The sequence below is a fragment of the Crotalus tigris genome, unplaced genomic scaffold (genome assembly GCF_016545835.1).
Source record: "Crotalus tigris isolate CLP2741 ecotype Arizona unplaced genomic scaffold, ASM1654583v1 scf7180000024514.4999324561:1519799, whole genome shotgun sequence".
Lineage (NCBI taxonomy): Eukaryota > Metazoa > Chordata > Lepidosauria > Squamata > Viperidae > Crotalus > Crotalus tigris.
Window position 1 is genome coordinate 1,111,769 of NW_024100687.1, and position 27,733 is coordinate 1,139,501.

The 27,733-nt window shown below is 40.1% G+C and overlaps 1 protein-coding gene across 1 annotated transcript in view; it reads left to right on the top strand.

Moving 5' to 3' along the window:
* The first annotated feature begins 5,948 nt into the window (after positions 1–5,948).
* Positions 5,949–27,733, top strand: part of MYL10 (myosin light chain 10) — a 106,462-nt gene continuing 84,677 nt past the window's right edge. The window contains exon 1 of the mRNA XM_039333976.1: positions 5,949–5,984. The gene's annotated coding sequence lies outside the window, so the exon portion shown is untranslated. The remainder of the gene's footprint in view (positions 5,985–27,733) is intronic.

Below are 27,733 nucleotides of genomic sequence, written 5' to 3' on the forward strand. Positions count from 1 at the left end.
CCAATAGTATCCCCATACTTCATACGCTCCTATTGTGCATCCTCTAAATTCTACCCCAGAATCCTCTGCAACAGGCCAGATAAATTACTTTGGAAATATTCCTCCCAAAGCAGTGAAAGTTTAAGACCTTTTAAAGCCTTGAACTGATGAAAGGAAAACCAAACAACTTCTTTCATACTTGTCACAGGAAGTCAATTTCCTGGTTACAAAAATGAATTTCCTGTCAATATTTCCAAAGGCCCGAGTCATCAAGCACTTTACCATCTTGAGAAGCTCTATACAATCAGTTATTTACTGTACTCTGCAGAAAGGAATCATCACAGAGACTATTCCTCACTTTGGACACAAGATTTCTAGCTTTTTCTCCAACTTCGATATCAAGACGGCCTGAGAAACAGAAAGCTTCTTTAGCATTGCAAGGTGCTTCAAGTCTGGACTGGTTCCAGTGTAAAGGAGGCCTTGATAAGATACTTAGCACACACAGTGTGTGTGTGTGTGTGTGTGTGTGTGTGTGTGTGTGTGTGTGTGTGTGTGTGAAAGGACCAGGCTGTAATTTTCATTTACTTTTTCCTAACAATGATGGAAAAATGAAGTGGTCAGTTGCATTCTGAAGTCACCCAGAAATGGCAGAGTATGTTCTGGAATTGGCTGTGTAAATGTTGAGTCAAATATAAATATGGGAACTCCTTTGTTATGCTTAAGCTCGGCTTCTTTGTTTTTCATGGACTCCTTGAAATGCTCACAAGCGGTGTGTGAATCTAACTGAATCATCTTCTCCCCTTGCCTATTTATTACATATATTTATATACTGCCCAATTCCCAGGATTCCAGGTGGTGTACAATAATTACAGCTCATGAAAAACAACAATAATAATATACAAAATTAGAACTAGTCCACAGCAACTCAGTACAATAAAAAAAACAGCAGTTGGGATCACCATAAAATCTCGTAATAATCTTAATAACCATAGCCCAGACATCTGTTTAAACAGAACCTGTAGGTGGTCAATTAGAAAATTCAACTGGTCTACCTCTATAGCATTTTATGATCACATAACTTAATCAATCACCCATTTACTGGTTTGTTTTTTAAAAAATCTTCCTAGCCCAACATCAGAGTCTGTTTCTGGCTCCTTGTTTTTCCCTGTACAGCTATGGATAGTAAACAAAACCTGCCATAGATACAATCATGGAAGGGAAGATGTTCAGTTAACCTTCTCTTTACACATTCAGGCATCATGGCTAACTGTGGAGGTCTGATTTAACTATAAACAGATGCAGGACTCTTTGGGGCTTAATCTAATCTGTTTAGGGTTAATTGACTGGGTTTATTGACCCAGTTTTCCTTTTTGCATGACATACTGTTCCTTTGTGACCCAGTTAAATGTGTCATGGAAACAGAGCTTATGTGTATCTGTTTACATTTGTTTGCAATGAACTAAGTAAGCAATTGTTATTTTAATGCTCAGTTTGGAGGAATCCTATTGGAAGATCTATCCAAAAGGAAATTAGCTGGGCAGTCTGGGGTTGTTTTACTAAAGAGTTCTAGGAGATGAAGGGAGGGAGACAAAAAAGAAGAAGAACTTGACTGAATGTGTGTGTACACATAAACACACACATACACATACAGTGAAGTTCATTATATAAATATGTATGTGTGTTTTGCAAACTAACATGACAAAATTATCTGGCTGCCCATCTTAATCAAATCTCTTCAGCTAACAAACACAATATATATACACACACACACACATACACACAAACAAACAACAGAAACAACAATTAACACAAGTAAAAAGGATCAATTCTTCAATCAGCATAGCAAAAACACAAATTGGGCTCCATTGACATCCAGACCTTAAAGCGGAAGAGAAAATCCAAGACCATTATTGAAGATGCCAAATCAGCTGGCTGTCTTATTTAGAGTAGCCAACTATTTTCTGGAGAGAAATGAGCAAATACAGCAGATCCCTCACCTGGCTGCTGTGACAATTTTGGATAACACCTTGCCAACAAAATCACTCAGATTCACTAAAGTCTTAATTCTTCATGAATCAGATTCAATGTGATGACTGGTGCAACATGTTGCCATGTTATTTGGGATTTCTTTGACTTGTTCATTTTGAGAAAAAGTCCTCTCTAACATGACTTTTGCCATCTTTGGGCATGACCCATGTCCTTCCTGACTGCTGCATGGGATGGGGAATGAGATTATCATAGGTTGGATTCAGGAGTCTGTCAACACTTTTTTGTGGAAGAAGATGGTGCCGATTGCCCAGAATGAGATCATGATTTGTTTCCTGCTCAAGAGAACTTCCTTGAATCCAACTGTTCTTGACCATTATTTCTTATTCTCCAATCTCTCCTTTTGGAATAAGGTTGTTAAAAGGATGGTTGGAATCAGATTCAGAACAGCCCTAGAAGAGGAATGTCCAACCTTGGCAACTTTAAGACTTGTGGACTTCAACTCCCAGAATTCTTCAGCCAACAGTGTTGAAGTCCGCAAATCTTAAAAGTTGGACACTCCTGCCCTAAGGAGAATCCCTACCAATTAGGATTCAGGATTTGGTATGGGACGGAAATGGCATTTCTTATAATGGTCATCTTTGCCAAGATATGGAGGGAAAGTATGTCCCTTCTGATCCTCTTGGACTAACCATGATTTCCAATACTATTGGCTATCATAACCTTCTGAACCATTTGAGACACGTGGAGATTAAAAGTACTTTTTCCTTCTTTACTCAAGAGTTTCATTCAGGGGGGGGGGAGGAGAATTCTAGTAATCAGTATGGAGTAGTGCAGCATTTGTTCCTTTCTTTCTTCCTGCTGTTGTTAAGTCTTGTGGTGTTATGTGGCAGGTGCCTGTCTGTTTGAATTGTGAAATCCCAGAGCACTTTAGCTTCTTCATTTTCTAATACTTTATCTTTTTTGTGTTCTTGTTTGCAGGCGAATGGTATTTCTTGCAGATATTCCCATGCATGTTGTTGCTACTTTGTCATGCTGTTGTTTGTGGTCAGTCCATGCAAACTCCTTGCAGCAGCTAACCAAGCAGTCCACTACTTCATTAGTTTCTTTGCAGAGGCAGCATTTTCTATCTGTTGCTGTTTCTCAATTCTGATTTTGTATGTACGCATTTATTTGAGTTTGGTCTTGGGCAGCCATAATGTCCCTCTGTCTCTTTCTTCAACTCTCTTGTTCTTGTGTTTCTTTTTGACTGCGTTTCCATCTGTAAAACTCACTTTTTTTGGGAAGTTCAATACAATTTTATAAGTCCATTCACAACAAGGTTAAATGGGCAAGAAATGGAAAGTATAGCAGGGCAAGCTTTCCAAAAGACAGCTTTGTTTTAACCACCCATAAATCTGGCTTGAGGTCCTTAAAGCAATGTCTCCAACCATCTCTCCTAAACTTTGCACAATTCATAATGATCAGGTCTTTATTGCCGAGGTCATATCAAATAAATCAAATCTAGCATTTGTTAAGGAAACCCACATTTTAGATGGCTCAAGTTCAATAGTCAGGCAGCTGCTGCTTTTTTTGCATGATGAACACTAATCAGCATGATCACAAGGGAGTAAAACCATTTTCCTTGACACGGGGGAAGCAATTTTCATGATGCCTATTTGAGCTTATCATTATTCCCTCCATATTATCCTGACTAGGGAGGGCTGGATAATTTAAAAAGGCCAACACTGCAACTTGCAAGAGGCATCAGCTTGTTTTATGAGACTTAAAAGTCTTACCCTCTTCTCCCCTCCATAGTTTTCACCCTCAAATCAAGCTGCCATTAAACTCCGCTGCCTCAAGCGTCAACAGCGCAATTATTTTTATTTACTCATTTGCTTATGTACGTGGCATTTGGCTAAGTAGAAAAAGATAGCTCACTGCCCTGAGGAGTTTACAATCTTATAATCTATACATCTACATAAAAGAGATGCATCATAGGCTGCTTTTCCCCAACCTGACATCTTCTGGATGTATTGGACTTGTAGCTCTCCAAATTCCCAGCTAACATGGTTATGGAGGGCACCAGGTCAGGGAAGGTCCTAACAGAGAAGGTGTATTTGATAAATCATTTAAGATGATGCTTAGGCATCATCAAGTAGGCAAGACTTGAATTGCCTTTTTTCTCCCAGAGTTCATAAAGTTTCTATACATTAAGTTTGTGAATGACTGATAAGCACAGCTTGATTCTGACCTACAGATGTCCTGCCACAAGAATAGGTAGCCCTTTGACTCAGGGATCTCCTATGCATACTTGATCACCAGTTGTAAATCACTTAGGATCTGCAGAGAAATCATTAACCCTTTCATCTTTCTACAGCAGGGGTCTTCAAATTTGGCCCTTTTATGACTTGTGGAGTTCAATTCCCAGAATTCCTCAGCCAGCGTGCCTGGCTGAGGAATTCTGGGAACTGAAGTCCACAAGTCATAAAAGGGCCAAGTTTGAAGACCCCTGTTCTACAGACACTTGCGGAGTCTGTAGCACCATTCACCCAATGTTTTTATCCATTTTCTGGCTTTTCACAATATGATGAAGCACAACCATCCAGTGTGGATTTGCATAACGTGCTCAGTCACCAAAAGCCTAACCAAGACTAACCTGCCCATCAGATACTGCATAGGAAAAACAGCTTGAAGGTACTTGTTTCCATGCTTTCAGGAGAACTCTGTTCCAGCTGCCAGTTGCCTGGAGGCCCCAGAGTCAAAGAATAGGATGTTTTGATCACACCAGTTGGCCAGTAGACCAGGGGATGCAACCCTTCTTTGCAAGTATGACCATGAACAATGGAAATTAAATAACTTGAAAATAGTTAGACTAACTCCCAGAATATCTCAGATGATTGAAACTGAATTGAAATCCACCTGTCTTAAAATTGCCAAAAATTGAGAAACACTGAACTTAAATGATTTGGTCATTTTGGAACCAAGATAACTTAATGTTGTTTGCCATAGCATTCTTTCTGATAATTATTTTTTAAAAAAATCAGCTTGGACTGCTATTGGAGCTGCAAATATCGTGGTCCACCTGAATTTATCAACTGCTGTAATTGATACTCTTTTTGTCCATCAATTGGTCAACACTGCAAAATGGTAAAGAAATGCCAACAACATCCCTTGCTGAACTCTGACTTGATCTCCCCATTCAGAAAATGAAGGGTCAGTTTGTATGACAGCTAGCCTTCAATGAATGCTTCTTTAAGTAGCATAGCTGTAGAATTTGCTTATGTTTTCAGTTCTGTATTGTATCTTGTTATATTTGTATTCTAAATCTCTGTGTGTGTGTAGATGAAAGACAATACAGATTGCAAACCTACACATATGGTACTTGTCTGCAAACAAGCGGTATTCAACTTAGATAGTTATACTTTAGCAGAATTATGTTCGGATTGTGTTTAAAATGACCCTGTCAAGAACTCAATTGTGGTTGGTTAATCTGTGGTTTCAATCAATTCATATATATATTTGTGTATGTGTATGAGTTTGTAGATAGATTAATTGATAAGTTATTGCTTCCTTCCTTTTGTGTTGTATCGATTGCTTTTATCTTATACACCATTCAGATTCAGTATGGCCTATAAATTTGATTTATAAATAAATCAATACATACATTTCCGGAATATGATTCATACACCGGCATGCTGAAAGGTAAGGAATATTCAGCCAATGTAGCAAAAAGAAAATCTACACGGTTTAAACTATCCACTCCCAATTTGTGTGAATTGGCAAGACAGATTTCCTGGAACTCTGCATTTTTTAAATATTGAATGCATAGTTTCTTTCATACTTGATAATAGATGGTGAAAACACAGCAAACATTAATTATTGCTTTTAATTGCTGTTTATTATGATCAGAATCTAACTTTTATCTAAACGGGTTTTCTCCTCCCAATTTAATAATAGCAGTCTGGATTTCTACAGAGCTGGCATCCAAGGATCACAATGTACTTTGCAGTCAGACCGTCTCCCAACATTCCTGGAAGGTAGGAAAACCAGTTTTAGTTTTTTTCCTGCAAGATATACAGTATAGGAGACTTTTGCCACCACCAACCCCTTCCTGCTCCTTGGTCCCCACCCCTCTTATCTTGAATTGAAACGATGAGAAAAAGTTTTAAAATCTATTGCATCTCTTTCATCAACAATGGAGCCTCTTTTCTAAATACTGATTGGGAAATGTGCAAACACTGTTTATCAACAAAAAGCACCATTGATGGGTGAGCCAAAATATCTCCTCCAGGCCTGGCTCTGTTCAGCACAGCAAAAGAAATAATAAAAATTTAATAGCAAACTATGAAATGCTGAGCGCATGGGAATCTCTTTTTTTTAATTTCTTTGCAAAATCCCTCTCATTTTCCTAAAACTAAACCTCTACTTTGCCGGAAGATTTAAAGCAGGGGTCTTCAAACTCGGCCCTTTTATGACTCATGGACTTCAATTCCCAGAAGTCCTCAGCCAGGCACGTGTGTCTGCCTGAGGAATTCTGGGAGTTGAAGTCCATGAGTCATAAAAGGGCTGAGTTTGAAGACCCCTGCTTTAAACCAAAACTAGGTAGCCCTCTGCCAGGGGTGCTGTGGTGATATCTTCATCACAAGGTTGTTGGACCAGACAATTTGTGGAATCCCTCTTGGCTCTGTGCTTCAGATTCTGTATGACAGAGAAAGGAAAAGAAAGTCCAGAAACATATAATACAGGTAGTCCTCCACTTACAACTATTCGTTTAGTGACCCTTTGACATTACAATGGCACTAGAAAAAAGTGATTTATGACTGGCCCTCTCACTTACAACTGTTGCAGCTTTCCCATGGCATTTGGCAACAGGTATATTTGGAATCACGTGGTCCCCATTTGCAATCTTCCCAGCATAATCAAAGTCAATGGGGGAAGCCAGGTTCACTTAACAACTGTGTGATTCACTTAATAACTGCAGTGATTTGCTTAACAACCATAGCAAAAAAAAGATTGTAAACTTGGCTGTGACGCACTCAACAGCTGCCTTGCTTAGCAATGGAAATTCTGGTTCCAATTGTGGTCATACGTTGAGGACTATTGAGATACAAGTTATCTTCCCCTGGGGATAAGATGGGATGCAAGGTGGGAATTTGTTTGCCTGATGGAAGAAATCGTCCTGCTGCTTATTTCCATTTATATTCGTCTTCTGTCTTTGTAAAGAAATGAAATGCAGGGAGTTCTCGACTTACAACAGTTCATTTAGTGACCATTCAAAGTTACAATGGCACTGAAAAAAGTGAAAAAGCTTTTCACATTTACGGCCATTGCAGCATCCCCATAGTCATTGGATCAACATTCAGATAATTTTGGCTATTGACTCACATTTATGACGGTTGCAGTATCCTGGGATAATGTGATCACTTTTTGCGAACTTCTGACAAGCAAAGACAATGGGGAAGCCAGATTCACTCAACAATCGTGTTACTAATTTAACAACTGCAGCAATTCACTTAGCAATTGTGGCAAGAACTGTCATAAAATGGGGCAAAGCTCACTTAACAAATGTCTCACTTAGCAACACAAACTTTGGGCTCAGTTTTGGTTGTAAGTCGAGGACCAGCTGTATGGCAAAGGAGAAAGGGGCCAGACAGGCATCTCTGCTTCAGAACTTTTCACTGCTTGAGGGAACTCGGAGTTCACAGCTTTGTTGCCCTTTTGCTTTGTGGCCCTTTTTAACTGGCAAATTTTGTTCTTGTGAAATATTTAGAGTTTGGATAATTCCAGACTGCAACTCAAAGTGGAATGATCAGGCTCAGTTTTAAATTCTTTTTAATTTCTTCAAGGTCCAGTGACCCAATTTTACATTAACTTAGAAATGGTTGCACTTTTAGGGCAGAAAGGCAGATTGCCCAAATATTATACTTGCATTGCTTCCCTCTTTCTGCTCAACGTGTTTTCTCCCCTTAGGCAGCTGCTATTGCTTCTCATAGATGTTTTCTGTATGGTCCTCACCCTCTTGGGGTTCCTCACTCTTTTGGGGATCCTGCAACTGCTGCTGTTTTCTTTTGGCTCTGGTGACCCACATACAAGGGGTGGTTGATGAATTCTCACTGTCTCATAGGGACATGACAGCTCAAATGAAAGCATCCAGACACTGGACATGAGCTAAAGTGTTACTGAGGGTCATTGAGTTCAAAAACCTAAGTTAGGAAACCAGCACTGATAAAATGTATTTGTTTATATTGGGTAACAGTAGCCCTTGGTAATATTAATAGCTGAACGTTCCTTGGGTTGACAAAGTTGGCAAAAACCTTGAGATCGAATTGCATGTGAAAATGTTGCAGGAGTTGGAGAAATTCAGGCGCAAGAAAGTGAAGAAATAAAGATTGTCAGATATTTGATCATCACTCATGGGCAAATCATTTTTCCATTGCTCCAGATTAGTGTTTCTCAGCTTTGGGAACTTGAAGATGTGTGGACTTCAACTTCCAAAATTTTCCAGCTGGAAATTTGGGGAATTTCCCCAGCTGGGGAATTCTTAGAGTTGATGTCCACACATCTTCAAATTGTCCACACTGCTTCAGATGGACCTTCCCTGAACCTAGTCACCAGTATTTCCATTTTGGAGAAAGTTTCTCTGGAGCAACAAAAAACACATATACTGGAATCTTGCCTAAATATAAGAAGGATTGTGGTTACCCTGGGAACACATTTATGATAGTAGGAACTGCTTGATGATAGCTCAGATTGTCCTTCATTAGACAAATGCTGATAAGCCACCTAACAGGGCTGCTGCTCTACCTGTGGGTGACCTGTATTGCTGGGGAAGGTATGTGTATAAGACTAGATGACCCCTGAAATCCTTCCAAAGGTGGGTTAAATGCTTCTAAAATTTAAAAAAGATTCCTGAGACCTGAGGACTGAAAAAGTGTTATGCTACAAACTCAACAAGAAAGGGAAAAAAGTATGCTATAACTTCTTAGTCTCTGGACCTAGTTGAACAGATTCAGCCCCAGCTTTTAAGCAGCCTCAAACTGGGTGAATTAAAAGAGGAGGGGGTGTTGAACTCCTAAGTGCTGTGAAATGAGAACAGAGAGCAAGATTGAAAACCAGGGGTGGAGGCATATTTCTCACAAAAAAAGAAGGCAGCAGTAACAAAAAGATTGACGTCCTTTCCAAAATTTTATTTTTCGATAAAGCAATTTAAATCAGAAATTTCTGAATGTCACAAGGAAACATTTTAAAAAGTATAAAAACTTAAAACTCCACCAACATAAACAATAAGCTAAATGTTAAAATAAAATCTATTTCTCTGAGAACTGGAGGTGTAAAAAAAAAAACTTTTAAACTTGATGGATGGAGTTTGTTACCGTCTCAATTCACATTAAGGCTGGGTTGGGGGAAGACTCGGTGTATTTTCTTTGGATTGGCAAATGCTGGCAACTGTGCTTGGTAATAGTATTTTCCCAGGTTATCACAGAAGACAACTTAATTGTCGAAGGACAGACAATCTGTCTCCACTGTTCAACCGCCTAGGGATCTGTGCAAAGGACTCCCTCCCTGGGCACGCCAGTTTAATCTGGTTGCTTTCTCAAACTTGTCCCTGCAGATTGTTCTTCTCCCTCCCCCCACCATTCTCAACCAGTCCCTTTTGTGAAGTATCCTGATAGCCACTGGGATTATTCAGGACTACTGTTGCCCTTACTAGCATCTTTCATGTTATTTAGACTAAAAGAGGTGACGTATGGGACGGTGATGACAGTCTTTTTCTACAGAACAAGCGGTTACAACACAATTGCTTTTACAAAAAAACAGGGGAGGAGAAAAGAAGCAGACAATATGTAGAAAATTGGCCAGTTGCCAGTCTATATCATTGGCTTAAAATAGGTAGATCTGCAAGCACCTGCCAAGAAATTAAACCCTGTTCAATCAGACCTAAACCCACCCTCCAATGAATTCCTAAGAGAGTTAGTTTCATGAATAATGTTAAAATCCTATCTATACCCATCCCCTGAAGAATTCTTAAAAGAGTTAGCATGGATAAAATTAAAACTCTCCCTACACTCCCTGGGTCTTTTGTTGCCTTCACACTGAACACTTTAACCTGTTTGTTGAATCAAGCTGTGTTTTAGCTTGAAGCCTAACCTAACCAGAAGAGATGGGTTCACACAGCAGGCTAAGCCGTAAGAAGTTGGGAGGTTCAGCAGATAATGTAAACCTAACATCTAAGTGGGCTGTCTGTACATCATTTATGAGAAGCAGTGTGATGCGATGTAGCTTTCAGATGATAAAACTCTGGGGAATTAAAGCACACCAGGGGATCAACTTGTAGACCTCTAATTTGCAAGCAAATGGAGAATTTTGGATTCTCAGTGGTCTGACAATAGCAGCCTCTCTCTCTCTTTACCATCTCAATACATACATACTGTTAAGCTGCTAAAACACAGAACATTTGAGAGGGAAGCCCATCAAAGGATTTTGTTGCAAGAAGACAGAGAAAGAAGACAGCTACATGGCTCAGATGAAACATCACAGCTGAAGCCATGACTGAGCAGGGAGTTCTTCCCATCTTAACCACTACATTACCCCACTTCAGCTCTGTGGCTTATTTTAAAGCTGATTTTGAAAGTGTCTTTATGTATTTAATTTCCAATTAATGTTCCCATATCTGGATTCTTCTGTCCTTTATAGTGCCCAGGGTGGAATTACATGTACTTCTACTGTAGGAATAACTGCTGATTGGATAACGTGAAGAGAATGAGTAATACAGCTAATCTGCTTTTGAGAGCTTGGTCTTGCTTATGCAAATACCTGCTTTCTATTGCCCTGATGTCAACGGACATGCAGAAAGGCATCTCCTGATCTACTACTCTGATCTCTGTTCACAAGCTGCAAAACAGAGGAGTTTCTGGAGAAACATGTGGTTCCTGATAGCATCTCCCAAAAGAAACCATCAGTGAGGATTGTGTGTATGCTAGAGACTGGCTTCTATCATGAGAAGTCATCAGCCTTGTTTCCAACTTTCTCAAAAGCGGATGTAAGGAACTAATAGCAATCTCAGATCGGAAACCTGGGGAGCTTGTCAAGGGATATTAGATTGTCACCCTAACTTAGGGCAGCTAAGTCAAGTGGTGTGTATTTACATGCAGAGGGAAGGCCGTTTTGGAAGTCTGTGTGAAACACACACACACACAGAGACACACAGACACACAGACACAGAGACACAGACGTACACACTGAATATGGAATCAGAAAGCAGATTCTACTCTACCTAGGTACCTCCAAGTTATGTTGCTACCAAAAGGGAAAGGACCTGTAAGAAGTCCTTCAGCATGGCCATTGAATGTTCATGTTGACAGTGCAGTGTCCTACACTGTATCTAAAGTAGCAGTTGACTTTATGAGCTAAGAACAAGTTAAGGTGAATGCTCAGCTCTTTTTGCAACAGAGAGGTAGACAATTAGAAATTGCTGCAAGGCCCTGTGGAGGAAGCAATGTATAATACTGCAAAGAAATACAGGTAGTCCTTGACTTGCAACAGTTTGTTTACTGGCCATTTGAAGTTACAACGGCACTGATAAAAGTGACTTATGACCATTTTTCACACTTACAACTGTTGCAGCATCCCCATGAAAATGTGATTTACATTTGGACTCTTGGCAACTGACTCATATTTATGACGGTTACAGTGTCCCGGGGTCACGTGATCATCTTTTGCCACCTTCTGACAAGCAAAGTCAATGGGGAAGCCAGGTTCACTTAACAACTGTGTTACTAACTTAACAATTGCAGTAATTCACTTAACAAATGCGGCAAGAAAAGTCATAAAATGGGGCAAAACTCACTAACAAATTTCTCATTTAGCAACATAAATTTTAGGCTCAGTTGTGTTTGTAAGTCAAGGACTACCTGAAAATACCCTTTCTGCCTAATGCCAGGACTGTATCCTCTTCAGAATTTGGGAATCATAGCAAGATCATCAAAATAAACAAATATGTCAGAGTTAAGATGATCAAATCCTCATTCTTTGTTCTTACTGAAATTCCACATAATATCATGCCAGGAAACTGTTGTGGGATTTTGGTGCTCTTCTAAGGTTTAAGCCAGTGGTGGTGAACCTATGGCACACATGCCAAAGGCAGCACTCAGAGCCCTCTCTGTGGGCACGCACGCCATTGCTCCAGCTCCGCCTCTCTCCATGGCCCCTCCTCACCAGCAGCCCCCCTGGAGGAGAATTGCCCCCGAGTGCGGCCCATATGGAGCAGCTCAACCCAGGAAATGGCAGCCGGGCAGTGGGGACAAGACTCCACCCTCATGCCCCGTCGTGCGCAGTTGATGCTGTGGGGCACGGGCGGAGGGTGTGGCTGCCATGGTGTTGCTGGGCCGCCTGGGTGAACTGTGGTGGGCTGTGGAGGCAGTGGGTGGCCCTGTGGGAGGGTGGGGCAGGGCAGACTGGGGGCAGGGCAGGCATGGCGGTGGGCGGTGGGCAGGGCAGGGGCAGTTTTGGGGCACTCGGTCTCTAAAAGGTTCGCCCTCACTGGTTTAAGCCATTTTCATATTTTTATTTACCCAGTTAGGTCACTTAGCAGAGGAATAATACAGCAGTCAAGAAGCTGGACTTGGGCTGGAGACACCCAAGTTCAATCCCTCTTTGAACATGGAGATCCATCTACCTTGGCCAGGTGGATCTCTCTACCTACTTCACTGGGATCTTGTTGTGGGGGTAAACATAGGGGAGGCCTCCAGGTTATGCTGCCTTGAGCAGAATAAAAATGCCATATTAAATAATAAATATATTTTAATTTAACTTGGGAGGCTGAAGAACGTCATCTAGGAAAGCTGCAGCCTTTCTGGCTCCTATGTCTACTACTTTGCTGATTCTGGCCAAATGATTTGGCAAGACTCATCTTGCCCTTTCTTTCAAAGCTCCAATTTTGCAAGCAAGGGGCTTTATCAATCCTCTATCAGTTATTCTCCCTGGGTTTTCTACCTTCGAACAAAGACGGCAAGCATTTTCCCTCCCTTTGCTAGTACAGTGCTGCTACCTATCGCAGTAAGCTTTTAGATAGATGCTTAGGAATCTCCAAACAGTTCACACATCATTAGAAAAGAAACAAATGTGAAAAAGAAACATCATCAGATGTGCCAATCTAGATATATAGATGCCAGCTTTGAAAGAAATACTTTAATTTTAATAAAGTAAATGAAGTGCATCTGTCCCTAGAAAGAATATTGTAACTAGGTGATCCATGTGCCCCCTCAGTCTCTGTGAGATCCAGAGGATGAGTCTCGACCAGATGATAAGTGTCAGTATATCCCTCCTTTCCTTTTCACGGTACTTTATTTTAGATTTAGCTGAGCAGACACTCAAATGCAATGCCTTCAAAGGTCAGAAGGAATCACCTCAAGGAACAGGAAGAAGAGTCACAACAAAAATCATGGTTAGATAAAAAAAAAAAAACTGCATCTGGGCCAGAACTATACCCTGAATAAACATCTCAGACAAGACCCTCTCTAGTTTTCACAAAGATAAAGAAAGAGAGGGGGTAAGCACATCCAGATTTGCAAGATTTGGTTATTTTATTCTAACCTTATAATCAAAGTACTAGCATGCATGTTTTTTTGTTTCCAAGTTTGAAGGGCTGACAACTTCCTAGATTACTTCCTATTCCACCTGATGCATTGTAGATTATGGGCATTTCTGAATTCATGCTTGATTTAGTAGTATTTGGGAGCAAAATTGGGAGCAATTCCACACAGTAAGTTGTTTTTCTTTCCCATTCTCCAACTACATCTGTTCCATCCAAAAGTCATCTAAGTCATTTAAACTTCAAGCACCCTGATATTGCAACATAGAGCAATGGGTGCAATCAATACAGAGCATAATATCTTACAGATGGAATAGGTGGTGACATCTGGTCAAACCTGTCTGGGCTTGGAAGTAGGGATGGGCCTAATTAAAATTTTAATAGGAGACCACCAAGGAATACTAAGGCTGGAGGCTAGACCAAGATGGTTTTAAAAAAAAAAAGACTCCTGGAAAAAGTCAGCAGGAAGCTTTTTCCATCTTGTGGACCAACAAAATTGCATGATGTGTCCATGAAGTCACCAAGAACAGAGTTCAACTCAAAGGCCTATTGTTAAGCCTCCTCGTTCACCTGTAGTGGCAAACTAGAACTATAGCATCTCCATCAGAGGATGTTCAGCTTCAGCTTGAAGAATCCAGCCAATGTAGCAAGAATTCCCCATTTTTCTCAGTAATTAGCTCTATGACTACATTGATCTTCCCATCAAGAATTTTTTGATTAGGTCCTGCCAATATTTTTATAATTTAACTAGAATGGGACAATGATCAGTTGTGTGGCACTTCCATCATCTCAAGAACCATACCAGCTTTTTCATGGTTTCCATATCTTAAGCATCTGCAAGATTTAATGCACATGTGTTTTCCATGCATCTTGGTTGCTCTCTAACAAGGTTAAGTAGCCTGCTGTTCCAAGGCCCCGGATTTTTGTGGTCCTTTTGAAATTTCTCCCTAAGTATGATTACTGATAACCATCAATTACCATTTTGAGATGGGAAGCCCATTAAAAACTTTTAAAAAGGCTTACCACTTTGTTAAAAAGTAGAATTTCCAACTTGTCCCAAAAAACTTAACTGTTTATATATATAAAGTGGTCACTTTCAACTTTGGGATTCTCAGCCTCTTACAGATGGTAACTGTAGCGTTTGGCACTAATCTTAGCTAACTGATCTAAGTTTGTCTTCCTCACTAACCTGTAGCATCCAGAATTGTACATCATAGGACTGATTATTCCCAAATAAAGTAGAATAACTTAACCCATGGCTTAAAATCAGAAAGATTCAAAATCTATACTCAGCGGAACTTCGCTGTGGAAGAATTACATTCAAATATCCCTGATTGTTGTTCAACCTCTACTTGAACAGGTCCCAAACTAATGGGTTCCAGTGTTCTTACTGTTATACGTTTCCCCTGTAATTTCCACCTAGCCAGTTTTGTTCATTTTTTCTTCTTTTATTTGGAAGGAAAACATATGCCTGACAGAGCTTAATTGATGCACCAAATCAGCCTTTTTCCACATTCTTTTTCTGAAGGGCTGATAGAACTTGTTTTGGATCCAATGACAAGCCCTGGTACGTCTGAGACACTCGTATATTATCTAGCTTACAAATCATGAGTAAATCTCTCTATTTATCATTAGGGTTGGTCAAAAACAAAATGTATCTTGAATGAAAGGAGGAAGATTTAGATTTCATTAAGGGTTGCTTTTGCATTGCTAACACATGTCTTTAAGTTCCCCCACCCCAGGGAGTCAAAGGATAAGACCAAAGTAAAGTCTGAGTCAATATTTACCAAAATGGTTGCATGTTGGAACCTGGTAGAACTCCTTCTGAAATTTTGGCAAAATCTTGAATTTAATTGCTTTAAAGATCATGCTGTTTCATCCCGGAATGACCATAGGTGTATCTTGCAATGGTTCTAGTTGTTGCATAATACTTTCAGCAACTTGAAAATCCATCATGATTATTCATTTAGCTGGTATATATTGCAGAGCATATGACTAGATGAGGAATGGGTTATAGAGAGAGGGAGAACATTCAGTTAGGATGGCCATTGTTATTGGGACAAAACTTTGAGGTTGAAATCCAGATTCCCACTGAACATAATGAGGAGGGAGTGTCCATAACGAGGAATAAAGATCCACAAGCACAGCAAGGTTGCCCCATTGCCTTTTGAAATAGGAGAAGAATCCCTTATGAGCCACGCTAAGGAAAGCAAGAGCCATGAAGTTGTCCATCAACATTTTATACATTAATAATTATTTCTCAATGTACATCTCTATGTAAATCATCATATGCACATTTTATGCAAAACTATGTATACTTTTGACCTTTGTTTCAGTGATGCATTCAATCACCATAAGTACTTTGGTAAATTTAAATGCTTATTTCCCAGATCCATCAAAGCAAAGCCACTCTTTAGACAACTAGATTAAGCCTCCCAACAAAAGAGACCTTTGAGTTAATGTTCCTAGACTTTTCTTGTCAACATATTAATATATTTGAATGTGCAGAATTCCCTTTTGGATGTGAAGAAGACTAGAATGTCTTGAATTTGAACAAGGAAATTAGTTCCTTCTTCTCCCACCAAGTATCAATGTTGTTTTTACCGGACTCTGCAAAATGGAACCATTTTTGCATAGTAACCTTGGGGAAATGTCTCTTTGTCAAAACAAAAAAACATCCTCAGGGTAAATTTTACAGAATGATCCTTGTAATGGGGATGTTCCAAAGGCGCTTTTTCCACAAGACAAGTGGACTTTCTTGGTTCTTCTTTTTTCTTTTTCTTTGAAAATGTTTCATCTCATCCAAGAAACTTCTTCAGTTCTAACTGAATGGGGATGACTTTTATATCATTTAAACAATGCTTGGGTCATGCTATGAAGATATTACTAGTGGGAAAATAACCTAGTAGTTATGAACCTAATAGTTCATTTTTGGGAACAAACTGAAAAAAAAAATCAGCAGACCAAATAGAATGGAATAGGTGGAAACTGATTCTGATTGGAAATGTGAAAAAGGCATGACAAAAAAACAACAACAACAACACTAGCACATTTTATTGCAGCATGAGATAACAATACTGATGGTGGTGATGATGGTGGTGGTGATGGTGGTGGTGGTGGTGGTGGTGATGGTGATGATGGTGGTGATGGTGATACTATTCAGCACACAATCACCACCATATGAAAAACCTAGATGAAAAATGTTTGCTGATTTCTTAAAAGGTTTTGGCTGTGATCCTGGGGCATGGATGATTCATGAATCAAAATTATAGACTTACACAGGTGTGTGCAAAGCTAGGGTGGGGCTTTAGGAAGCAAAGAAATCTAATGTGGCAGTAAAAATTGGCATGTGATATTAAAGACATTTAATCAGACAAGAGGCGACATCTATTTATCTGAGAAGAGTCAGGTAAGGAATGGACTGAGGTCTTTGCCAAGGAAGGACACATTCTGATCCACAAATGGTGCTTCAGAGTCTGAAGCTGTACCTAGGAACTCTAACTAGCAAACTAATAGACTAACAAATGTTAGCTGTAGCTTACATAACCTATGCCTTTTAATAGAATTTGTTGGTCAGAAAAGTTGGCCAGACTTTTTTATACTTGCCTACCATAGATTAACACAGCTCTTCCCCTACAGGTCTACACTAGGAATTCATTTGTTCAGAAACTTTGGATATGAAGGCCAGTGTGTCAGTGTCAACTGAAGTCTCACACCCTCTTCAGGCTGGAAAAGGTACAGGCAACTGATAGATCTGCTAGACTAGAGTCATCTTATAGGGAGGATGGGGGGAGGCATAACAATTTAATAAATAAATAAAAATAAAATAAATAAACAACTGGCTTCTCCAGGAAACTGCCCCTGTGTGTTGCCTCAAAGACAATTTAGAGGTGAACCTGAAGGAGCTTCTGGTCCAGATAAATTGCCCGGATAATCCCAAGGCCAAGTCAGAGAACATTTTCGAAGGAATGGTGCATATCTTTGGAGGAAACTACATGCCACATGTGTTAAAAATAGCCTAATATCTTTAAGTCTATTGCCCTTGTAAAATAACCTCAACTAGAGACTTTGAACTAGCTCTGTGACAGGACCTGAATTGAACAGTGAATCCCGATTTACTTTTTTTTTTTATCTCAATTTCCCAGCTTTATAAGAATGCCTTAAAATGTGCACTTGGCGTAGGGAAAAAATTCCTATCCAAAAATAAAACCTCTGCTATTAGCCTTTAAAACTAGCAGCAATTAGAGACAGATTAATTTGAGGGAGGGCTGTATATTTTGGGGAAGGTACAGTACAGAGTTATCCCTTCACTCCCAGCATTAACCTCCCCCAAACTATCCTGTTCATGACAATTATAGGTTTTTAGCACCACTAAGAGAATTAAAAGCTGGATTTTAATAGTGGTGATGGCCTTTTCAAGGGGGTTGAAGCACTGGGGCAGAAGAGGTGGCAGCAGAGAGGGGCAGATAACCTATCATAAATACATATTTGCATTCCATACCCAGAAAAGGCCTCCAAAAGAACATTCCTAACTGATACCCATAGAATATCTTAAAAGCAAAACAGTACTTCTTTGACTGAAGATAAGAACATTTTCCTGCCTACAGTTAAAGCATGGAGCCTCCAGGAGCAGCAGGCCCTGTTTAAGATTCTGGGAGGCTTCTAGACAGAATGATAACTTGACTCCCAACTTTTTCTTCTCCTTGCTCCTTGTGTTGATGTCATTCCCCCTCTTCTTTTTACTCACCCCCCCCCCAGTTTTGAGGTCCACTGAAGTCCATGACATAGTAACTATGCATGTGGAAATGCCAGATAATTTTTGAAGATATTAATTTTAAGGCTTGAAATAAAAGCTACAAGCTCGATCATTTCCAATACGTAACCATACTGTTTATGTTATATCCCCCATCCTGAAATCTGGTTGTGTTGTTTTAAGGTGACCAACTTTTTTACAATGAAAAGGAGGACACAAATAAATTGAAGAAAAAATATCGTAAATAAAAGAAACATTTTATTCATTGCAACAATACAGAATACACTATAATATAATAAATGCATAATAAAAAACATTTGTAACAATAACATTTTATATTTTAATTATGCTTACATGCCGCGCCCCCGCCCGCAGCCGCCCTGCCAGCACTGCTGCCCCATGTAGAGCAGGCCCCGTGGCTCCCAAAGCACCAACTGCTCCGGCTCCGGCCCTGGGGGGGGGCAGCCCGTCGACACACCCCACCTGCAGTCGCCCTGCCAGCACCACTACCCACCCTACACAGCCCCGTGTAGAGCAGGCCCCGCGGCTCCCACAGCACAGGGGGCAGCCGGCCACTGTCGCCCCCACACCCCCGCCCACAGCAGCCCCACCGCTCCTGCCTCTGGTGCCCACAGCCATTATTGCCCTAGCAGGGCCAAAGATCAAGAGAAAGTTACCATGGCGTTGCCACTCCAGTCTCCTCAAGGTATCTTCGTGACTAACTAGGAGATGGTGTAGTTGGGTAGCAGGGAGGGGTGCAAGTTCCTGCCAATTTGCCTTCGCTGCAGACAACTTACATGTGCAAAGTTTGTCGGCTGGGTGTTTTGGCACGCTCAGTAGCAATTCCTATTGGCTTTCAAAAGCCAATAGGGGGAATAGCACAGCTCATGCAAAAGTTGAAAAAAAAAACATCAAAAAAAGATGCCGGAACGCCGTTCTGAGCATTCTATGAGGGAAAAAAGCCCTGCAGATTAGTCTTCAAATATCGAAATGGAGGACATGTAGGAGGACACTTTTTGAGGGAGGACAGAACTCACAAAAGGAGGACTGTCCTCCCTAAAGGAGGACGGTTGGTCACCTTAGTTGTTTCATCATGGTATTGGGGGGGGGGAAATGGTCCAGAGAGGGCTGAGCAAAGAGTGCTGAAAATGTATATCTATGCCATACAGCAGTGGTTCTCAACCATTCTAATGCCACGACCCCATAATACACTTCTCCATGTTGTGGTGACTCCCAACCACTTATACATCACCGGGTGCCAGGGACGTGGCCAAAGAAAAGAGGAAAAAAATGGCGGATAGCCTTGTTTGGCGACCCCCTTGAAATGGTCGTTCGACCCCAAATGGGGTCCCGACCCACAGGTTGAGAACCACTGCCATACAGGGTCACCCAAGGCACAAAGCTTCCCAACTAAAGTAAGTTGGCACCTACATTGGGCAGCAGCCATATAGGAAAATGCTGGAGGAGAAGGATTATATTAATGACAATGGCAAAAGATACATTTCATACAGCTCAGGAAAGGATAAAGTTAAACCCTTCCTGTATTTTACTAAAAACAACAACAACACATGGATGGATAAAAGAAATAAACAGAGGAAGGAGGAAGAATTAGGATCTAGGTTAGACGTTAGAAGGACAGAGAGAGAATGTTTCCAAGACAGTTTCCCTACGTCTATAATGGACATGTTTGCATGTCAGGACAGATTTTGCTTTAAAAATTAAGTATCAGCATCTTGAACTGGCTCCAGGATGAATAAGCAGACAAATTAGATGCCACAAGTACTGGAATACAACAGAAGCCTGGAGGGATCAAACTTTGAGAGATGAGTTTTAGTGGATTCAGTGAGTTTTAATATCTCTTTTGGTATGCCTAGGACTTACTTACTTGCTTTATTTCCCATCTTTATTAGTTTTACAAATAACTCAAGGTGGTGAAAGTATCCAATGCATGTTAAGAGAAATGGTGGACCCTCTGTTTTTTCATAATTATTATCTAGAGCAAGCATTTCTTTTGGGGGCAAAAGAATAAAAAAAAAAAGGATGGTGGCTGCTCATTTGCAAATGTACTTGATAAAAACTGATGATCATGATCTATTTTAATCCTACCTCAGTTTTCAATGCAGCACCTGGTGGACAAGATAAATGACTATTATTGCAAGAAAAAGAGGGATGGGGTTGATTCTACTGATTCTCTTGGTGGTCATTAATAACATTGGTCAAGAGATATTTCTAAAAAGTGCATCCATTTTGGAACTGGGGGCACCGTCTTATATTTCCACATGAAACATAAGTAGACAATGCAATGGAATAGGAAAGAAGATGGTATGATGGGGAGAGAAGCCAAGTTGACAATAGGGGTGTATGCACTAACATACAGGTTATCCAGCCATGCATAGTGCTAAACTTTTCCAATTTCTATTAAGTTTCTACTGTGGAGCTATGGTTAGACTGGGAAGACAAAGGTTATCCATGAAATTAAATGACTGATCTAAGCAAGTATCATAATTCAATCTAACTTCTCACAAAATTGTTTCAAGAATAAAATTGAGAAGGGAAAGTACTGTGATAGCAATGACCATGTTAACATAGACTTCTTGGATCTAGTCCTCTTTTTAAAGACCTCTAAATCTATGTCAGGGTTCTTCAAACTTGGCCCTTTTATGACTTGTGGACTTCAACTCCACAAGTCATAAAAGTTCACAAGTCATAAAAGGGCCAGGTTTGAAGAACCGTGACCTATGTATAGAAGATGCTCACATAAGTTATGAAAAAAAGCTTGGAAAATGCCATTCTGTAGAAGTCCCAAAGCCAATTATTTAGGCAAAATGTCCATGGAGGACAATGCACAATGATTGCAAGAAATAAGATGCAACTGCGGTAGCCAATATGAGCTGGCCTCTCCCTGATCACGTTATCAACTACATTGTTGATGAAACTGCTAGATCATGTTCACACTGAAAATTGTGTAAGGAGAAAGTGGAAAATACTACTTTAAAGCTGAAACAGCCAAAGGTTATTTTAAAATGCTTCCATTATGAGCTGGGGATGAGAAAAAGACAATATCAAGGAGACATGACATATAAAAAAATGGCTCCTTGGCCATGTTTCTGCCTTAATTAAAGAGCAGTGGTGCAGTGGTTAGAATGCAATATTGCAGGCTAACTCTGCCCACTGCCAAGAGTTCGATCCTGACCTGCTGAAGGTTGACTCAGCCTTCCATCCTTCCAAGGTGGGTAAAATGAGGATTCAGATTGTTGGGAGCAACATGCTAACTCTGCAAACCGCTTAGACTAGAGAGTGCTGTAAAGCACTATGAAGTGGTATATAAGTAAGTGCTATTGCTATTAATTAGAGAGGTGTGAAGATGAGTCTGAATAGGTACAAAGTGGATCCCTCATCAATTTCCCCTTTGCTAGAGCAAGCTGCTACTGGGAGTTTATGATCTGAAGGGAGAACTGAAATAATCCCCGGAAAGGTCATCTGAAGGAGCAGAGGCCACTCAAGGAGAAGCTGTGTTAGCTACTAATAGGACAGAGAATTTTAATGAATCTGATAAATTCCATCAAGGATATGAGCATAAGAGCTGGCAGGTCCACAGCGGTGGAAATGATGTGTTTGGACTTGGATGAGATTTTTGTTTTGTTTTGTTTTTGACAAAACAGCCCTGCAAGCAAGATGAGAAAATGTAGGTGGGAACACTTGTGGGGAAACTCAATGACTGGGGCATGGATTTAGTTTCAACCGTTGGGGATCAGTTGTATGAAGGCAAAAGAAAGGAAGCAGTAAGCAAACTATGGAAGGTGTGATGAAGGATGCAGCGGGAGCTGAGGCTGATTGCACCAGATCTTTTGCAGCATTGGAAAACTGAATAAGGAAAAATCAAGAAAGAGAGACAACGCAATGCAGGTTCACAAAAATGCCTCTTTCGCCTTTGGAAATTCACAGTTGAAGCAACGGGACAACCTACAATAACAATAATAACAAAAATAACAATAATAAAGTTGGAAGGGACCTTGGAGGTCATCAGGCAGAAAACCCTATACCATTTCAGACAAATGGCTGTCCAGTCTCTTCTTAAAAACTTCCAGTGTTAGAGCATTCACAACTTCTGGAGGCAGTTTGGTCCACTGATTAATTGTTCTAACTGTCAGGAAATTTCTCCTTAGTTCTAGGTTGCTTCTCAGTTTGATTAGTTTCTACCTGTTGCTTCTTGTCCTGCCTTCAGGTGCTTTGGAGAATAGCTTGACTCCCTCTTCTTTGCGGCAGCCCGTGAGATATTGGAACACTGCTATCATGTCACCCCTTGTCCTTTTCTTCATTAAACTAGACATACCCAATTCCAACAACAGTTCCTTATATGTTTTAGCCTCCAGTCCCCTAATCATCTTTGTCGCTTTTCTCTGTACTCTTTCTAGAGTGCCAATATCTTTTTTATGTTGTGGTGACCAAAACAGGATGCAGTATTCCATGTGTGGCCTTACCAAGACGTTGTAAAGTGGTATTAACACTTCACATGATTCTATCCCTCTGTGTGTTATGGTTCCGGCTAATGAAACACTTCAAAGAACTTCCAGGCATTGATTTTCCTAAAAGTCATTTATTGTTACAAAATGTCAGCACAGGCATAATGAAGGTATGCCAAGATCTAAATTCTCTTCCCCTGAGCAATTAAATTATCAGCATGTTCTCTCCCTAAATTAGCTATCATATATCACATTATCCAATTAGTGTGAAGGTCAAAGGTTTCCTTCCTCTCTCTTTCCCAGGCTTTCCCCTCCACCCTCTTCTGCTCTGCATTAACTCTAAAAATACCAGACAGTTCTGCATATTGTCAAAGCAAGAATATACAGTATTTGCAGCGTTGACACTGTGAATGCAGCCTAGCACTGTGTTGGCTTTTTTGGCAGCTGCAGCACACTGCAATACAATCTTACTACAGATTGTAATTCTGGGCAAGCAGAATTCCATATTGAATGTCATGCACTGTAGTGTTAATCCAAACTGAAAAAAGGGGAATTCTGGTTATTTTAGAATAAAGCAGGACAGTAATAATTTTTACAAAAGCTTTTCAAGGGGGGAAAAATCTGCAAAACAATGTGAAAAAATCCCCCAGTTTAAAATGAGGACTAGAGACACTGCTGCCATTTGGTAGCATAAGTTAACCAGACTTGCTTGGTTGTGACAAAGTCATCACATTCCTGCATGAAGAGGACAAATTTGGGTATAAAGAAGTTGGAAACCACTTAGTACCTCCTTCATGGTGCCTTTGATGTTTCTTCTTTCCACTCCTTCAATAATTTTTTTTCTGTAAAGTTTTTCTTAACCGACAGGTAGACCATTGCATTTATCCTGTGTTCCAGTGGTTCTATAGCAAATGGTGCTGGGGCCAAAATAATGACACATGCATAATGATCATCACAGAAATAAAGCCATTATGTATTTGTGACCTAATGGCAAATGCAAACACAAGTACTCCTTGAGTTATGGCTGCAACTGGGACTAGGATTTCCCCTGTCAAGCAAGATGGCTGTTAAGTGAGTCACTCCAATTTTATTACCTTTTTTGGCATGGTGGTTAAGTGAATCATTGCAGTTAAGTGAATCCAGTTTCCCCATTGACTTTTCCTGTCAGATGCCGGCTGAGCAATTGTTGTTGTTGATCTTATCATGCAAACTTTGTCAATCCTGTCACACCTGACTATAGTTTGTTTATTTAAAGGAATTATGACTAATTCCTTTAAAACACGGGTGTCAAATTCACGATGTCACGTGACGTGTCGCGACATATCGTGACTTTTTTCCCATTGCTGGCAATAGGGTGGGCGTGGTTTTGACATGACGCATCCAGCCTGCGGGCCGGCAGTTTGACATTCCTGCTTTAAAAGATCTTTATGCCTGTGAGCTGAAAGCTGTATCCAAGATCTGAGAATCTATCTGCCTTATTGGGCTTCTTGACTGCAGAGAGAACTATCAGCTTGTTCAACCATACATGCATGTGATTCACATGAAGACTGTCATACTAAATACGGGTAATCCTCAACTTATGACCACAATTGAGCCCAAACTTTCTGTTGCTAAGTGAGACATTTGTTAAGTGAATTTTGTCCCGTTTTATGACTTTTCTTGCTACAGTTGTTAAGTGAATCACTGCAGTTGTTAAGTAAATCACATGGTTGTTGTTGACTTTGCTTGTCAGAAGATGGTCACAGAAGGTGATCGCATGATCCTAGGACACTGTAACCATCATAAATAGGAGTCAGTTGCCAAGTGCTTGAATTTTGATCACGTGACCGTGGGGATGCTGCAATGGTCATATGTCATAAATCACTGTTTTCAGTGCCATTGTGACTTTGAACAGTTATTAAACAAACTGTTGTAAGTCGAGGACGACCTGTATGTCAAGATGTTTTCAAGCATCCGAGAACTGGGGGGAATTTGCCAACATCCCCTAACTCCCTTTTTAGCCTTATGCATGCAGGGACAAACACTTTAGGGTACTGCATTGTGTTTGCATATTTAGCTAAACTCCCCGGAACTGAGTGTGAGTTGCTTCTTTCTCTTTGCTCCCGCTTTGGAATGACTATTTCCTCGTTTTCTTCAAATTTAGCAACATTAATCTTTGATATTATGTTGTGTTTATGCCTTTTGCTTATTACTGAACCAGTGCAATCTTAACAACACTGCAAATGTAAAAGGTCAAAGCTCCTTTGAGTCAAGTTCAATCTCAGGTGACTTCTGGAAATTTCCATGTAGTTTTCATCATAATATGAAAGAAGTTGTTTCCCATTGCTTTCTTCCAGGTTGTTTTTTAAACTTTCTAGTGTAGCCTACAGCCCTGGGTCTCCTGTCAGTCTCCCCTCCAAGTCCTAATAAGGTTTGACAGTGCTTAGCTTTTTTAGATTATCCAAGGTCAGCTAATCCATTTGAAAATCTGCTCCAAAAAGGGAAGAGTGACTTAATGATTCTGACAAGGGTTAGCCAATCAGCAGTGTGTTAACTCTTATCCTTTCTGGTATGTTTGGTCCCAAGAGGCAAACAACAGCTTCAGGGTGAGGAATTAATTAGGGGAACAATGCAGAGAGGAGTTGGGCGGGGCCTGCTTTTTTAGCATCCTTGTCCTGACTGGATTTCAATGGAAGGGAGGTGATCAATCCTGCAATTGCTAGAGCAGGGGTTTTCAAACCTGGCCCTTTTATGACTTGCTGGCTGAGGAATTCTGGGAGTTGAATTCCACAAGACATAAAAGGGCCAAGTTTGAAGACCCCTGTGCTAGAGTATTAGTTTTTTTTAAAAAAAGAAAAATCAGCAGGAAATCCAGTTATCACATCTTCCAGTAGTTTTGGTCCTCCCTAGAGCTTGGCTTGCTTTCTTCCTCTCTGACAAAATGTTCAGCTTATTCTCTTAGGATTTCAACACTTCTGTGGAGAATCTGCCTGGCCCAGCCGCCTGTCTCCCCATAACGTCCATCTACTTCAACCTCCGCCTTCAGATCATCTCCCAAATACAACCATTGCCTCAGCTAACCTCTTGATCTCGCCTCCTCGGAGAACAACTCTGACTCCAGAGACTTAGATGCTAAATACTCTGTCTGGTCATCTGCTAGTCTCCTTCAGTTTCACAGTCATTTCACGTTCATGACTTTGCCTGCAATTTGTAAAGAGGATTTTGAAGTGACCTTTAGCAGGGCAGTAGGATCTTCTGATGACTCATCATATAACGCAATCTCTTTCCACCTTTAAATATATTGTTCATCAGTTCCCAGTATGTTTTGATTAAGCTGGATGGGGATTCTGGGAATTGATTCAAAACAGCTGGAAACCAGCATGTCCACATAAGGAGTAACAAAAGAACTGTAGCAATGTTTCTCTAGCTCTGCCCCCTTCCCCAAACACCCATAATTGATGCAAAAGAGAGCTGCATGTGGTCCTCTGCTTGGGCTGATGGTGACACCATCCTTTCTTCATTTTTTGAAAAGAGCATCTTGCCGTTTGAAGAGCAGCCATCTGAACTCTACATGGGGGTGTGGAATGCAAGTACACCAGACAGTTAAAAGGCATTGGAAGAATATCTGAAAGACAATGAAGAAGATGCATTGAAGCTAGTACATAAAGAAGGCTTATTGAATACTGGAGAGACCAAATTGGCCTAAAAAAGACCAACTGAAGAATAGAAAAGAGACACAGCAATGTAAAGTATTACATGGCCAGTACATTAAAAAAAAAACAAATAGCAGACAAAACAGATAACAAGAAGACCTGGCATTGGTTAAGAATAAGAAAATTGAAAAAAGAATCAGAAACGTTAATTTTGGCTGCACATTACCAAGCCTTAAGAAAAATGCATATCAAGCTAGAATTGAGAAGATATTGATAGCAACAGATAGCAAATTCCATCTCTACAAAGAAGCCGAAGAAACAGTGGACTATCTAGATAGTTCTGCAAGAAGATTGTTCAGACTACAAACAACGGCATGAACAAGTAGCAATAATGGTGCATTGGAATATCTTCAAGAAATAGCATTTGCCTGGAATCAAGAACTACTAGGACAAGAAAAATAATAATAGAAAATTTCTATTAAATGAAGAAGCAAAAGCACTCTGGGGCTTAGGAATTCAAACAGACAAGGACCTATCACATAATATCCCAGACTTAACAATTTTTAATAAGAATGATGAAAAAGTCTTGATGGTGGATGTTGAAGTACCTGAAAGCAGCAGAATACAAAAGAAAGAACTGGAGAAAAACCACAAAATACAAATACCTGCAAATAGAAGTAGAATGACTGTGGCAAAATAAAGCAAATACACTCCCAATAGAAAAGGCACAGCCCTAAACTTCTGGAGAACCACCTGAACTGCATGAGCATTGACAAACCCACATCAGTCAATTGCAAAAGCCAGCCAAAATTGAAATAGCTAACATCCTGGGATAATACATTTAACACCATCAAACAAAATCTGCCTATTCCCAGGTCCTTGGAAATAACTCAATAGGCAGATAAAAATGCCAATCCAGTTTAAACATCCGTCTGACTATGCAACCAACCACAATTCCTTATTCCAAAGGAAGTAGTTTGGCGTTAAAAAGGGGAAAAAAGCAGACTTCATTACAGTCATGGTAGAACACAATAACTTCAGTTATGGTTATAATGCAATAGTGTCCATGATCAGAATATTTCTTCTTCCCTTTGTTTTTAAATCAGGTTAATAATTTCACTATATTTTCCTTTTGATTTAATGTATAAAGATTGCGGAAATTATTAAAAAATGTATGCGCTTTTGAGCGCATGTGGATTGCAATCTATGCATTTACAGTAGTTCTTGTTAAATGGCCTGTATCTGTAAGTATGTATGTTTCTTGCTATATTTTATACTTAATTCAGATAGGAATGCATGAAAGACACAGAGCTCTTTCCCTAAATAAATAAGGTTCCTAAACAGTTTA